Genomic DNA, 15,704 nt, shown 5'->3' with positions numbered 1-15,704 from the left:
CAACTTGGTGTTATGGTCAGCGCACGAGTGATAGAGCACAGCATCTCCGAGGTAGCGATGAAGTGGGGATTTTCCCATATGACTATTTCACAAGTGTACCATGAATATCAGGAATCCAGTAAAACGTCAAATCTCCGACATAACTGTGGCCGGAAAAAGATCCTGCAAGAACGGGACCAACAACGGCTGAAGAGAATCATTCAACATGACAGAAGTGCAACCCTTCTGCACATTGCTGCAGATTTCAATGCTGGGCATCAATAAGTGTCGGCGTGCGAACCATTCAACGAAACATCATCGGCATGGGCTTTTGGACATGAAGGCCCACACATGTACCCTCGATGACTGCACGACACAAAGCTTTACACCTCGCTTGGGCCCATCAACACTGACATTGTACTGTTGGTGACTGGAAACATGTTGGCTGGTGGGACAAGTCTTGTTTCAAATGGTATCGAGCAGATGAATGTGTACAGGTATGCATACAACCTCTTGAATCCATGTACACTGCATGTAAGCAGGGGACTGTTCAAGCTGGTGGAGGCTCTGTAATGGTGTGGGGCGTGTGTAGTAGGAGTGATATGAGACCCCTGATACATCTAGATACGACTCTGATAGGTGACACATATGTAAGCATCCTTTCTGATACCAGCATCCATTCATGTCCTTTGTGCATTCTGACAGACTTTAGCAGTGCCAGCAAGACAATGCACACATCCATAATTGCTACAGAGTGGTTCTAGGAACATTCTTCCGTGTTTAAACACTTCTGCTGGTCACCAAACACCCCTGACATGAATATTATTGAGCATATCTGGGATGCCTTGCAACATGCTGTTCACAAGAGAATTCAACCCCCTCATACTCTTACAAATCTGTGGACAGCCCTGCAGGATCCATGGAGTCAATTCCCTTCACCACTACTTCAGACATTAGTCTGAGTTCATGCCATGTCATGCTGCAGCACTTCTGCATGCTCGCAGGGGGCCTACTACACAATATGAAACGGATGGACCAGTTTCTTTGGCTTTTGAGTGTAATACCTTCCCACCATTGAGAGGGAAATACTCCCTCCCACCAAATGCGACTAAAAAGCCTGAGGATATGTCTCATGCTGTCAGTACGAAGATGGATTTTGTCGGGTCCAGGGGCCATATCTCAACACACTGCCAAAGTGCTGCAAAGGTCGTATTTAGCAAAAGGGGCATTATCTGATAGAGAGCCATGTGCATGGAAAGATAGCAGATGACACTCAATAAGGTGTTTCTGGGTCAGTAAATGAGGATGGTACTGCAACCGGAGACTTTAGCGAAGCATACTGCAAAACATTCAGGATGTACCGTGGGATCAGTGCAGATGTTACCATTGATAGGGATGCCAGGAACCACAGAGGATGGTGGACTGCCACGAATGTGGTGGAGCTTAGTCTATACTTGGGACAATAGGGTGCACGATCACACAGTCAAGACAAAGTGCTACCAACACTCCTGCTTCATTTTCTTTATTAAAAACCATGCTTTTGTCCAGAGTCTCTTGAATGCTATTAAATTATCCGTAAAGTGATGTTGCTTGTGCTTTTGAAGTGCCCTGCAATGTTCCCTAATGACAGTCATGATATCTTCAGACCACCATAGCACTGGCTGTCATAGGGATGAGCCAGAGGAGTAGGGTATCATCACTGCTACAGCATTAGTAATAGTATCAACAGTATCCTGTTCCAATTTGTGAAAATCCGTCACATAACTGGCTGCAACAGTGGCTGTAGAGGAGAAAGCCTGCCAATCAGCTTTCAAAAGTGACCAATGTGGAGCATGTTCTAGATGTCTGTGAGTGGAGAGGGAGAGAACGATAGGATAACAGTCACTGTCACAAAGATCACCGTGGAAATGCCAATGAACCAGGTAAGATACTAAGGCTGCAAACAGAGATCAATAGCTGAAGGGTGCAGGGAGCTTCTCACTGATAATATCAGAGCTTTTGAGGATACAGACCACTCTGGAGGCGCTCTCGAAATTAACGTGATGGTGCGGTAGAGGCTGTAGCTTTTCAGAGCATATACATGTGTTGCCATAAACTGTGTTTCCTGAAGTGCTATGCCAATTATGGAGTAAGCAGCCATTACATGACAAGTTCAGTCAAATGGCGACAGTAGCTGTTACAGTTCCACTCAAGGAGCATTGGAGTCAGGTCTGAGAAAGTAGCAAATGGAAAAGATGAGTGTGATTACTTCACGATCACGTTGTGGTCCATCTGACTGTGTGATCCTTCATCCGTGTGCATAAGCTCAACCACTGCAGGGCTGGAGAGCGGAACATCTGAAGCCTCAGCAGGTAGCTTATCTTTCTGTTTATCCTTCTGAGGCTTCAAATTCTGTGAAGAGTTCCCCATTTTATCTCCCAGGAGAGAAGAGGCCCACACTTTTCTTTGGCCCACAGCCTGTGGCTGCTGGTCCTTGTCTTAACAGGGGGCCACCTTGAAACGTCTAATCACCCTTGTTGCCAAATGATGACTAGGCATTTTCAATGAAAAACATTGGTTTCATTGTAGCAAAAGAGCCACCAACAATGCAGGAACAAACCAAGAACTTGATAAACTGTCCACTTCCATTTCTCCTTGCTTGGCTCTCGTCTTGAGGCATGTCAATGGCAAAAATGCCATAGGATTGTAAACTTCTGCATTAAAATCACAGCCATAATTACGTTTGATCTGTTTCATTGCAGATCATCCGCCCCTAAGCCGCTCACTCCAATCAGAGGCTCTTCCCGTTGGCGCCATTCCACCAAGGCAAAGGCCACTTGGCACAATAGCCGTTGCCTGGAGTCCCAGTACTCCAGAGTGGACAGGCACCTACCCCTTGGCTGACAAGGAAAGGTGTCAAAAAATGGGTGACAGTATGATCTCTGCATTGTCAGGAAGCTACCACCGAGAGGGTGCATGACAATCACTCGTGCCCTATGCACAAGCCAGCCTTCGGGCAAGCATAGCGAGGAAGAAAGACAAAAAAACGGAGACCACAAATGCCAAAGCGGAGGATGGGCAGGAGAAATCAACAAAAATGAAATTTCACAAGTTTTGGGTTCCTGATTGTGCACAAGACATAGTCCCCAAGAGAGGAGAGACACAATAGGAGAAGGACAGACATGCGGCATGGAAAAGGAAGGACAAAAGCAAGGGTTGGGAACCCATGTGAGCCAAGCACAACCTTACAAAAGAGCTGTGAGTCCCCTGGGGGTGGGACCCTTTCCATTGTGCTGACCAGAATAGTTATTATACTTTCACACAACAGTATAGTAAGGCATAATCTTCAGGAGCAATGCAGCTAAAAAAGTATTAGTCCTAGAGAAGCAAGCAGTACGGGTATTATACAAAGCTCGAATACTAATATCTTGCAGCAGAACCTTGGTTTCTCCACACACAGGCCTGTACATTTTCCCCCTAATTGTATTAACGGTGAATAATACAAGTGAATTTTGGATGAACGATGACATTTACAGCCCAAAAAGTAGTAGTACAAAAATTTACATACACACTGATGAGCCGAAGCATTATGACCACCTGCTCAATAACATGTGGATCCCTATGGAACACAATACAGCAGCAAATCTGGATGGTGTGGACTTAACAAGTCCCAAGTACATTTCTGGGGGGTTATATGGCACCAGATATTCATGCACAGATCATGCAATTCCCATAAATTACAGGCCAATGGTTAGCGATAAAAGAGCTGGTGTTAAATAACAGAATACCACCCCAGAAGTACTCCATCAAGTTCATGTCAGGAGAATTTAGTACCCAAGCCATCAGCTTGAGTTAACTATCAAATTGCACAAAACAACTGTAGCATTACTCTGGATTTAGGTTGGGTTGTTTGGGGGAAGAGACCAAACAGCGAGGTCATCGGTCTCGTTGGATCCTATCAAAGGAACCATCTCGGCATTTGCCTGGAGTGATTTAGGGAAATCACAGAAAAACTAAATCAGGATGGCCAGATGCAGGATTGAACCATTGTCCTCCCGAATGCGACTGGATTTGTGACATGGATTTTATCCTGCTGGAAAATGACATCGTAGATGAGAAAGACCTCACATGTAAAGCAATGATCCTGCTCCAGAATAATGTTCACGTAATCTACTCTGTCATGGTGCCTTCAGTTACTACCACAGATGCCAGGAAAACCCAGACGAGTGTCCTCTATAGCCTAATACTAGTCCCAACATGCCTGTGGTGCAGTGCATGCTCTGAGCAGCCAATTGCCCGGATGATGGCATACCTCTTCATGACTATCAATCTGACATAACAAGAAACATGATTTATCCCACAAGGCAAAACATTTCCATTGATCCACTGTCCAGACTTTATTATCCTGTGACGTACCTGCACTAGCACTGTTCTCCATCATCAAATCTCCCACATATCGCTGACTATCTCACTTAAAAGAGTAGGCAAACCTCCACATTCTGTGATGGGCCGTGGATGTCCAACACCTTGCTACCTACTCATGGTTTCTCAGCCCTTCAATCTCCTCTCAAGATGCTCACAACAACAGTATGTGAACCACCGGTAAGTTTCACTATTTCTGATGTGTTCATTCCCAGATACCATGCCATCAAAATATGCCATCCGTCAAAGTCACTAATATCTGTGGACTTCACCATTTGTGGTCAATATCATCATCATCATCATCATCATAAAGATTCCCATTCCTCTTTGCTTTGTTTATAAACTTTCTTACCCTGTCATGTGCCTGCGTTACAAACAGGAGGCATTCAGTCTCATGGTAGGCAGTGGTCATATTGTTTGGCTCACCAGTTTACATACTTAGTTTGAAGTATTGGATTAAAACAGCAACTGGTTAGTGTACAAGGAAAATGTTGAGCTCTTATCAAAGCAGCTGTTTTCTGCTTATATTGACAGATTTTGATGTGAGTACGTTAGCAGTAGTTTTAATTGGTTGTTGGTGTATTTTACAGAGGTAGTCTGCAGAAGCTGCCTCTTTTAAATGATGTGTGATTTGCTTCATCCCACATCCTTGGTGGGATTTATGCAACAAGTGTGAGTGTATGAATCGATGATGTATGAATCATGAACTAACAACCATGATACAAGATTGTATCGTGGTTGTTAGTTCATGATATCCATCTAGACTTCGTCTAGGGGAAAGGAAAGGCTATTCCAATTTAGAGATATTTTACAAGGGATCCACTAGTAGATGGCGAAAAATTAAAAAAAAAAACACAAAGGTCTCACTGGATACCACAATACACAATTTTGTTATCTGCATTCAATGACTAGATAACCTTGTTAGCAGTAAAAGTTTATCGGTATATGTTTTCAAATGCTCACCCACTGAATTGAAGATTCTGAATTCCGTTCCTATATGTCAGCATAGTAACAGATCAGGAAAAGAAATGCATCAGAGAAAGGGTATTAATCTTACATTTTTCAGTCATTATAAAACATAAAATTCTTTCTCCAACCTAGTCTGGCCCAACTCGGTCAGTTCAACACAGCAGGAGTTTATGAGGTGAGGTGTAAGCTTGGTGAAGTAGGCCTACTACTACAACACACTACTCATGTTACTAAGGAACTCTCTGTTATGGTATAAGAACATTTAAAGTTTGTTTTCCAAGTTACACTTTACCGTGTTTCATCCAAATCAATGAGTTAGCAACATATAATAAGCAGTTTAGTATAGGAGTTCTTGAGCTCTGCACAAGGCAAAAATGGCTCCTGTAAAACTTCATAGGAAAGAACATGAAGAATGTTTCTAACAGTGGAAGGAATAAACACCCATATATAAGCTCCAGTTAGTTTTCTAATAAGAAGACAACCGTCATTAACTAAATATACTGCTACATGCACAAAATTTGAACCTTCAGGTCTTCATTCCTTTGAAACAGACTTACTACATTTTCCAGCAATGGCCAAGGGCACATACGTAATTAACTGTTCATCCACTGCCACAGAAATGACTGACACTGATGACACAGTGAAGAATAGAGTCCAAAGAAACTGCCAGACACTAATTTGTCATGACAACAATCCCTCAGTAAAGAGAGCAGTCTTATTTTGTGTAATGTTACAATACATAGCCGAAATGTAAACTTGAATAAAATTAGTAAATGATCAATTGGTTAGAACAACATGTGAAATCAACAGTGGAGGACCAAGAGAGCAATGACAGAGACATAGATTTTAGCAACGAATATCCTCTACCTAAAGAATATTTTTTATTTCTAAAAGCAAAGTTCAGAAAGCCACACTAATCTGAGAAAGCAGGTGTGCAATTATAACAGAAGCAATGGTCGCAGGTTTCCGACATCATGATGCACATCAAGGAAGTAGCTACCTGACCACAATGCAAGAAAACACACATACTAACAAGAAACACATCTTAGCATCATATGAAATACTAACACTGCACCAACAGTTGTTAAAACTTAACAAGTAACACTCATCTGCTAATGACAGAGTGACAAATGTTACACAATAATCACCTTTTTCATAAAAGGTGTGGAAGAACTTTCCTTTTATGCTACACTACTGTTCAGCATCATAACAGAAAAGTGGGAGCAAAACTTTGAAGAGATAAGAATATAAATGCCATAGCTTAATTACCTCTAAGAGAGCATTTTCACCTATGAAACACTGGGAGAGTCTATATTACATGGTAAATACTGTATAAGTTTTTAATATCAAAATTCACACTGAAAGGAAAATTTAGAAAACCATCATATAATGGACAAGTTTCTGACTAGTATTTTGGTGCATATTATGTATGTAAATTGCGTAGAAACTATAAAAAATATATATAAGGGTGGGGAGAGCCCTATAACTTAACTTTTGCCACATTTTATATAATTAGTTAAAGAAGTACATATAACTAGAGCACAATGGCACTGTTGTTACACATAGCTTTTCTTTCAAGCCCGTTATTGCTGGGATTGCCATGCACAGAATGGCCTAATCATGGGAATGCAAAGTCTGTTTTCCAAAAAATTTAGATTGTCATATGCATGCTTCTCATAGTTCATATATAGCGATGTATATAGAATACCATTACAAGTACATCTGAGAGAAGTTTGTACTGTTTTCAAAGAAATAATTTGTGTGATATAAGAACACCATAAAATATAAAAATAGGCTTTTTCAACTAGGGGAATAAGCAACATGTAAGTTGTCTACTCTAAAACCAGATGGAATGAAATGTGTAAATTAGGATGATAAAGGGACAGTAGTTCATTGCGGTTATACATTGTATACATTTCTATTAATCAAGTTACCATTTCAGAGGCTAATACTAGTCCTTAAACTTTCTCAAAATGACAATCTTTTCCTCCATTATAATTTTTAAATGAAAACAGGTAAATTAATGGACAACTATGCAATAGGCTACAGATGTGCACGGAATGTTACAGTTTCCACCTTCAATGGACTTCTAAGCAGAAGGAGGGATGAACAGATGGATTGATATTCACTATTTTCTCGTGAAATAACTGTTATAAAGGAACATAGTTGACTAAGGAGTTTCGTACACAATGTGATAGATTAGCTCCTGCATGGAAAAAATATATATATCTGATAAATAACAACAACTGATATTACATTTAATGTAAAAATGCTTGCCGCACACCTTTATGAAACTAAGTAATTTCCACTTCTGCAGCGTCAGAACACACAATATATCCCGTAAATTTACGGCATATTGGTCAATTTGGATCCTACTAATGTATGCCTGACCGTTATGAAAGTTGGTTCTGTCCTACCTGTCACCAAAACTCTGCACCCCTTCAACGCAACATAATTTGTTTACACAGTTCAAAAAATGTTAACACGAAAATCTGTACGCTAACACACATAATAAAAAGAAATATATAAATACTCACTGTGGTCATAAACCAATTGATCGGATGTGTGCTTCCGGTTTTTTAGATTATCATTTTAGCTTAATATCCTGTAAATGACAATTTCGTTTCTCTGAATGACATAAGGCTAAGATAATAGCGCCTAAGACACCACACAAACTAAGTTATTTCAACCACCAACATTCCAAACAGTTATGACAGTGTACTTCACGTCAAATTAATGAGTGCAATAACCTCTCACACACCACCGTCCACAACCGTAGAGGCAAGCTGTCTGTTACAATTGCACCGTCTTCCTTCGTAAACCGGAAACAGACTTAAACAAACCACGGAATGAATCATAAACATCGTTCAAACTTAGGCAAGATCCAGTATTATGGTAAGGGAGTGTTAGACATATGTAGACGGTTGAATTTGAGGTTAATGTTCGTCAGGACGACATATACTGGCTCACCTCTGAAAAATATAATTTCCTATACTAAAAAAGAAAAAACTCAGTTTTCCCCATCCTCCCTCTCTAAATTTTATAGTGAATGTGTTGTTTTGGTTTCTTTCTTAGCTACCTGAGGAGCCATCTATTGGCATGTAAATAAAACTATGAAAATCTGTCCAAAAACGCATAAACAGCAGAAGTCTGCTACCCCAAAGATTTTATACACGATGCTGATCAAACTTGTGTTGCCAATTACCAAACCAAAAGTCGTGCAACTGAATTGGAAACAGAACAAACGTATTTTAACTTTTCTTCGGCTACTTATCAACAAAAAGTGCAAATGTTGGCCTCAGTAACCTACATGTATTAGATCGTGTCGTAAATATCAAACTGGTTTCTGTATTTATTTTAATAATGTGTCCAATATTAATTCAGAACTACGCTGATTATACAGATCCTGTTGATTCTTTTCCTCAAATTCCTAGACGACCCTTCATACAGACCTCTCAGCAGTAACCACGTAATATAATGGACAAGAAAACTGATCCAAGGAAGTGCCACCTGCAGCCAAGGGTACACCTATTAAAATTCTATTGATGAATTGCTGAAGTATATGCAACAGAGTTTGTAGTTCTCCCAAAAAAGCAGTGCAGCTCACATAACACTATGTACAGAAATCTGGATAAAACGCGGAATGTTAACAGTGTGATTTCTGGGAGAAAAGGAATCGCAAATATAGAAGAAAGTCAAATCCACCGAGATCGAAAAAGAAACTAATGAAACAATTTATAATCGGATCCTTCTCATAAGACGTAGCCTACTATCAAACATTAGTAAATGCTTTCTCTGATAACTACCGGTATCTTTTTATCTGTTAAGCATCACTTTCATCATATCACCCACAAAGGGTATGCGTTATTTTGTACATTAACACACAGTTTCAAGTACATGGTACATTACAGTAAAAGTAATTCAATACCATCACTAATTGTAAGTGTGTAATATAGTTTCATAAAACAGTGAAATATATTACATTAAAATAATAGCACGATCTAATATGGTGTACAACTGACATGTTGTTGTTGTGGTCTTCAGTCCTGAGACTGGTTTGATGCAGCTCTCCATGCCACTCTATCCTCTGCAAGCTTCTTCATCTCCCAGTGCGTACTGCAGCCTACATCCTTCTGAATCTGCTTAGTGTATTCGTCTCTTGGTCTCCCTCTACGATTTTTACCCTCCACGCTGCCCTCCAATACTAAATTGGTGATCCCTTGATGCCTCAGAACATCTCCTACCAACTGATCCCTTCTTCTAGTCAAGTTGAGCCACAAACTCCTCTTCTCCCCAATTCTATTCAATACCTCCTCATTAGTTGTGTGATCTACCCATCTAATCTTCAGCATTCTTCTGTAGCACCACATTTCGAAAGCTTCTATTCTCTTCTTGTCCAAAGTATTTATCGCCCATGTTTCACTTCCATACATGGCTACACTCCATACAAATACTTTCAGAAATGACTTCCTGACACTTAAATCTATACTCGATGTTAACAAATTTCTCTTCTTCAGAAACGCTTTCGTTGCCATTGCCAGTCTGCATTTTATATCCTCTCTACTTCGACCATCATCAGTTACTTTGCTCCCCAAATAACAAAACTCCTTTACTACTTTAAGTGTCTCATTTCCTAATCTAATTCCGTCAGCATCACCCGACTTAAATCGACTACATTCCATTATCCTCCTTTTGCTTTTGTTGATGTTCATCTTATATCCTGCCTTCAAGACACTGTCCATTCCGCTCAACTGCACTCATAAGTCCTTTGCTGCCTCTGACAGAATTACAATGTCATCGGCGAAACTTAAAGTTTTTATTTCTTCTCCATGGATTTTAATACCTAATCTGAATTTTTCTTTTGTTTCCTTTACTGCTTGTTCAATACACGGATTGAATAACATCGGGGAGAGACTACAACCCTGTCTCACTCCCTTCCCAACCACTGCTTCCCTTTCACGTCCCTCGACTCTTATAACTGCCATCTGGTTTCTGTACAAATTGTAAATAGCCTTTCGCTCCCTGTATTTTACCCCAGCCACCTTCAGAATTCGAAAGAGAGTATTCCAATCAACATTGTCAAAAGCTTTCTCCAAGTCTACAAATGCTACAAACGTAGGTTTGCCTTTTCTTAATCTATTTTCTAAGATAAGTCGTAGGGTCAGTATTGCCTCACGTGTTCCAACATTTCTATGGAATCCAAATTGATCTTCCCTGAGGTCGGCTTCTACCCGTTTTTCCATTCGTCTGTAAAGAATTCGAGGTTATCATTTTGCAGCTGACTTATTAAACTGACACTTCGGTAATTTTCACATCTGTCAACACCTGCTTTCTTTGGGATTGGAATTATTATATTCTTCTTGAAGTCTGAGGGTATTTCGCCTGTCTCATACACTTTGCTCACCAGATGGTAGAGTTTTGTCAGGACTGGCTCTCCCGAGGCCGTCAGTAGTTCTAATGGAATGTTGTCTACTCCTGGGGTCTTGTTTCGTCTTTGGTCTTTCAGTGCTCTATCAAACTCTTCACACAGTATCGTATCTCCCATTTCATCTTCATCTACATCCTCTTCCATTTCCATAATATTGTCCTCAAGTTCATCGCCCTTGTATAGACCCTCTAAATACTCCATCCACCTTTCTGCCTTCCCTTCTTTGCTTAGCACTGGGTTTCCAACAAAGCTCTTGATATTCGTGCAAGTGGTTCTCCTTTCTCCAAAGGTCTCTTTAATTTCCCTGTAGGCAGTGACTGTCTTACCCCTAGTGAGATAAGCCTTCACATCCTTAAATTTGTCCTCTAGCTATCCCTGCTTAGCCATTTTGCACTTCCTGTCGATATCATTTTTGAGACGTTTGTATTCCTTTTTGGCTGCTTCATTTACTGCATTTTTATATTTTCTCCTTTCATCAATTAAATTCAATATTTCTTCTGTTACCCAAGGGTTTCTAGCAGCCCTCGTCTTTTTACCTATTTGATCCTCTGCTGCCTTCACTATTTCATCCCTCAAAGCTACCCATTTTTCTTCTACTGTATTTCTTTCCCCCATTCCTGTCTAATTGTTGCCTTATGCTCTCCCTGAAACTATCTACAACCTCTGGTTCTTTCGGTTTATCCACGTCCCATCTCCTTAAATTCCCACCTTTTTGCAATTTCTTCAGTTTTAATCTACAGTTCATAACCAATAGATTGTGGTCAGAGTCCACATCTGCCCCTGTAAATGTCTTACAATTTAAAACCTGGTTCCTAAATCTCTGTCTTACCATTATATAATCTATCTGATACCTTTTAGTATCTCCAGGGTTCCTCCATGTATACAACCTTCTTTCATGATTCTTGAACTAAGTGCTAGCTATGATTAAGTTATGCTCTGCGTAAAATTCTACCATGCGGCTCCCTCTTTCACTTCTTAGCCCCAATCCATATTCACCTACTATGTTTCCTTCTCTCCCTTTTCCTACTCTCGAATTCCAGTCACCCATGACTATTAAATTTTCTTGTCACTTCACTACCTGAATAATTTATTTTATCTCCTCATACATTTCATCAATTTCTTCGTCATCTGCAGAGCTAGTTGGCGTATAAACTTGTACTACTGTAGTAGACGTGGCCTTAGTGTCTATCTTGGCCACAATAATGAGTTCACTATGCTGTTTGTAGTAGCTTACCCGCACTCCGATTTTTTTATTCATTATTAATCATACTACTGCATTACCCCTATTAGATTTTGTATTTATAACCCTGTATTCACCTGACCAAAAGTCTTGTTCCTCCTGTCACCAAACTTCACTAATTCCCACTATATCTAACTCTAACCTATCCATTTCCATTTTTAAATTTTCTAACCTACCTGCCCGATTAAGGGAACTGACATTCCACACTCCGATCCATAGAACGCCAGTATTCTTTCTCCTGATAATGACGTCCTCTTGAGTACATGACGCCTGTAGTTTCCCCATGCTTTCAGCCATTCACAGTACCAGAACAGCAAGGCCATTTTGGTTAGTGTTACAAGGCCAGATCAGTCAATCATCCAGACTGTTGCCCCTGCAACTACTGAAAAGGCTGCTGCCCCTCTTCAGGAACCACACGTTTGTCTGGCCTCTCAACAGATACCCCTCCATTGTGGTTGCAGTTACGGTACGGCTATCTGTATCGCTGAGGCATGCAAGACTCCTCACCAACGGCAAGGTCCATGGTTCATGGGGGGGAACTGACATATAAATAAAAGGAAGCGGGAACCAATTTAAATTTAGGCAATCGATATTCATTTATTATACAACAGAATACTACTTACTTACTTACTCCTTGGCGCTGCTGCCCTTGTAGGGGCTTGGCCTCCTGGACACTTTCTGCCCACTCTTCTCTGTTGGCTGTCTTGACTCTCCATCTTCTAACTCCCATTCTTCCAAGCCTTCCTCCAAGTTGTCGAGCCATCTGGTCCTTTTCCTGCCCCTTATACGGCTTCCAGCTGATTTTTCTTTGAAAACTTTCTTTACTGTGCTGCTCTCCACCATTCCCCATGTCCCAACCAATGTAGCCTATTACTCTTTATTTCTGTCACAATATTTGGTTTGTTATACGACTCTCTGATATCCTTTCTATTTCCGTTTCGCCAAAGTCCCCTATCATACATTGGCCAGAAGATTTCCCTAAGAATTTTCCTTTCCCATCTCTGCAAAAACTCCTCATCATTTTGCATCATTGTACAGGTCTCCAAACCATACATCACCACAGGTCTCATTACTGTGCCATACACACTCAGCTTCAGATTCCTACTAAGGCTTCTTGCTTTAAATACTTTAACCAGTCCAAAGTAACTCCTGTTACTAGGTGTAATCCTTTTCTGTATTTCTTCACTCATATCATTATTCTCAGTTGCCAGTGACCCAAGACATTTAAAGCTTGTATGGCATTCACATTCTTGCCTGTTTAAAGTTATGCTTCTTTCTCCTTCTATCTTTTCCCAGATGTAAACATATACTTGGTCTCTGACTGTTTAAGAGTCAGCCCCATCTCCACTCCTTATCTTTCTAATTTTTCAAGCTTTTCTTCTAAGACTTGTTAACTCCTAGATAACAAATCAATATCATTTGCATACGCAAGTCCTGAGTCACTCTATTAAACAGTGTTCTCCCAGGTTGGCGCTTTCTGTCATTCACATTACCCTGTCGAAAGCGACAGTAAGCAAAATTGTAGAGTGCTCATCACCCTGTCACAATCCTTGATTAATTTCAAATATCTTTGATAAAGCACTCTCAAACTTTACTTTGAATACTGCTCTTCTCAAAGTCATCTGAACCAGGCTGCCTCTTGAATTACCTTCCAGAGTTGTTCCCTTTTGACACTATGATAAGCTTGTTTGAAATCAATATAACAGTATCCTATTAGGAAACATGTTTTTAAAGCCTTTTGAATTTTTATATTTTTTACTGTCTGGATGTGCTGTGGAAGTTCATAACAAACTTTTTGACGGTTTATAGCGATCAGTTTTGTCTGAGAGCTCGGTTTGTATACTCATTGTGAAGATCCAATTTTTGTCTAGTGTCATATATATGGACTGCTTGATTTGTACATACTAATTCGTTTTAGGTCCTAAAATTTTCTTTATGTAAATGACCATCTCAGGAATATGTAGCTATGTCAATAGCTGGAGTGCTTTAAATTGGTGTTTGCAAGAGTTTCTAAGTGTTGTATTTTCAACTCCCCTCATAATCCTCTTTTGAGCTACGAAACAGCTTTTCCTTATCATGAGTCATAAAAAAATCCCATATCGCAAGTGTTTCTGCTTGAGCATAACAGACATTTTTTAATGTTTCTTTTGTTGTACACCTAGCAAGTATTTTTACTGCATATCATGCCATGCTGATGGAAGTACTATGTGTACCATTTCATGTTTTCCTGAATTATATTCCTACAGACTTTTTAGAGTTTACTGTTTCTGATTGTTTATTAAAGAGGTTTACAGTGGGAATTAATGAATGTTTATTTTCTATGTTATAAGGGTCATTGTGACAGTTTTTTCTGTGTTAGGAACAGAAGTGTTAGTGGTTAACCATTCTGCAATATGTGAGGGAAATTTTGCATTTCGTATTGTAGATTTGAAGCAGTTTTGCCTTTTATCAATAACTTTGTGTCTGCCATAATTTTTATTGTATTTCTGAGAGTTGCCACACGATTCTAGTTCCTTGATAAATATCAGGAATAACACTGGGTCCGAACTAGAAACTTGGGGCTCATTGTACACAATTTACTTTCTTTTAGAATGCTATATGCAAATAATGTTCTCTTCCTGATCTGTGATTTCTACTATCTGCTCTCTGCTTTTCAGGTATGATGGTAGCTGTTCCTGTCCCAACCACATATTTTCTGTACATTCCAATTTTGGAGCAGTATGTTGCGGTCTTTCAAATAAAAGACTTTTGTGAGGACCAGAAATATTGCTGATAAATGTTCCTTATTATCTATTGCAGTCAAGGCTTCATTCACAAAATCAAAAATGATTGTGTTTTCTTAAACCAAATTGAGTACTTGATGAAATTATTTTCATCTATAAATGTTAGAAGTCTTCTGTAAAATACTTGTTTCCAGTATTTTAGACATATCAGACTCCAGAGATATTGATCTGTAGTTCTATTAATTGGTCTTGTCTCCCTCCTTGGACAGACTTTACCTTCTCAGTTTACAGTTTTCTGGTAAAACACCACCACACAATGAGGAGTTGCAAAGATGAGCTAGGAGCTTAGTCACTACTGTTACACATTTTAAAAAATATGTAGTCAGGAACATTGTCTATGGCTGAAGAAAATTTTGAGTTCAGTTTCTTTTTTATACTCATTGCTTCCTTTTCCTCTGATGGATTCAAAACATTGTTTTTTCACACTAATAGATTATATTATAGTGTCTGTATTCAGAAGTAATTTTTTCTGTTTTTCTATCAGTCATTTCAGTGAAATATACATTAAATACATCAGCTGCTCTGTGTGGGTATGTAATTTTGTCTCCATCTTCAAGCTGATTAATGTTTACAATGCTTTGCTTGTGTTTTTCCAGTTTCTATCCTGTCAATGTCTCAAACTAGTTATGGCTTTTTTCATTTAGTTGTCATCTGCTATATTTTTACCTACTGATAATTTATTTAAGATAAGTTTGTTTCTTTTAAAATAAGCATCAAACTGTTAATGTTCTGGTTCGCTTGGCAGCGTGATACAGAAATCTTTTCTCCTTCAGTGAAACGTGCATCCTTGGAATGATACAATCACTTTTGGAATTATTTTTCATGTTTTCCCTTTTCAGAGTGGGAAACACATTTCAAAATTGTACTGGAAGATGTTTAAGAATTTATCAAACTTCAGGTTCAT

At 39.5% G+C, this 15,704-nt stretch overlaps 1 protein-coding gene across 4 annotated transcripts in view; it reads right to left on the bottom strand.

Moving 5' to 3' along the window:
• LOC124606741 (dipeptidyl peptidase 9) overlaps window positions 1–8,498 on the bottom strand; it is a 203,407-nt gene extending 194,909 nt beyond the window's left edge. Inside the window, exons 1-2 of one of the 4 annotated variants that reach the window (XM_047138786.1) lie at window positions 8,100–8,498; window positions 7,887–7,954 (exon numbers count right to left, since the gene is read on the bottom strand). The gene's annotated coding sequence lies outside the window, so the exon portion shown is untranslated. Of the gene's footprint in view, window positions 1–7,886 lie in introns of all 4 variants that reach the window. The other 3 variants (XM_047138796.1, XM_047138778.1, XM_047138802.1) reach the window with 3 other exon arrangements.
• Window positions 8,499–15,704: the final 7,206 nt, after the last annotated feature.

The sequence above is a fragment of the Schistocerca americana genome, chromosome 1, assembly GCF_021461395.2.
Source record: "Schistocerca americana isolate TAMUIC-IGC-003095 chromosome 1, iqSchAmer2.1, whole genome shotgun sequence".
Taxonomy (NCBI): domain Eukaryota; kingdom Metazoa; phylum Arthropoda; class Insecta; order Orthoptera; family Acrididae; genus Schistocerca; species Schistocerca americana.
Note: the sequence above shows the minus strand (reverse complement) of the source record. Positions and strands in the feature narration are given on the sequence as shown.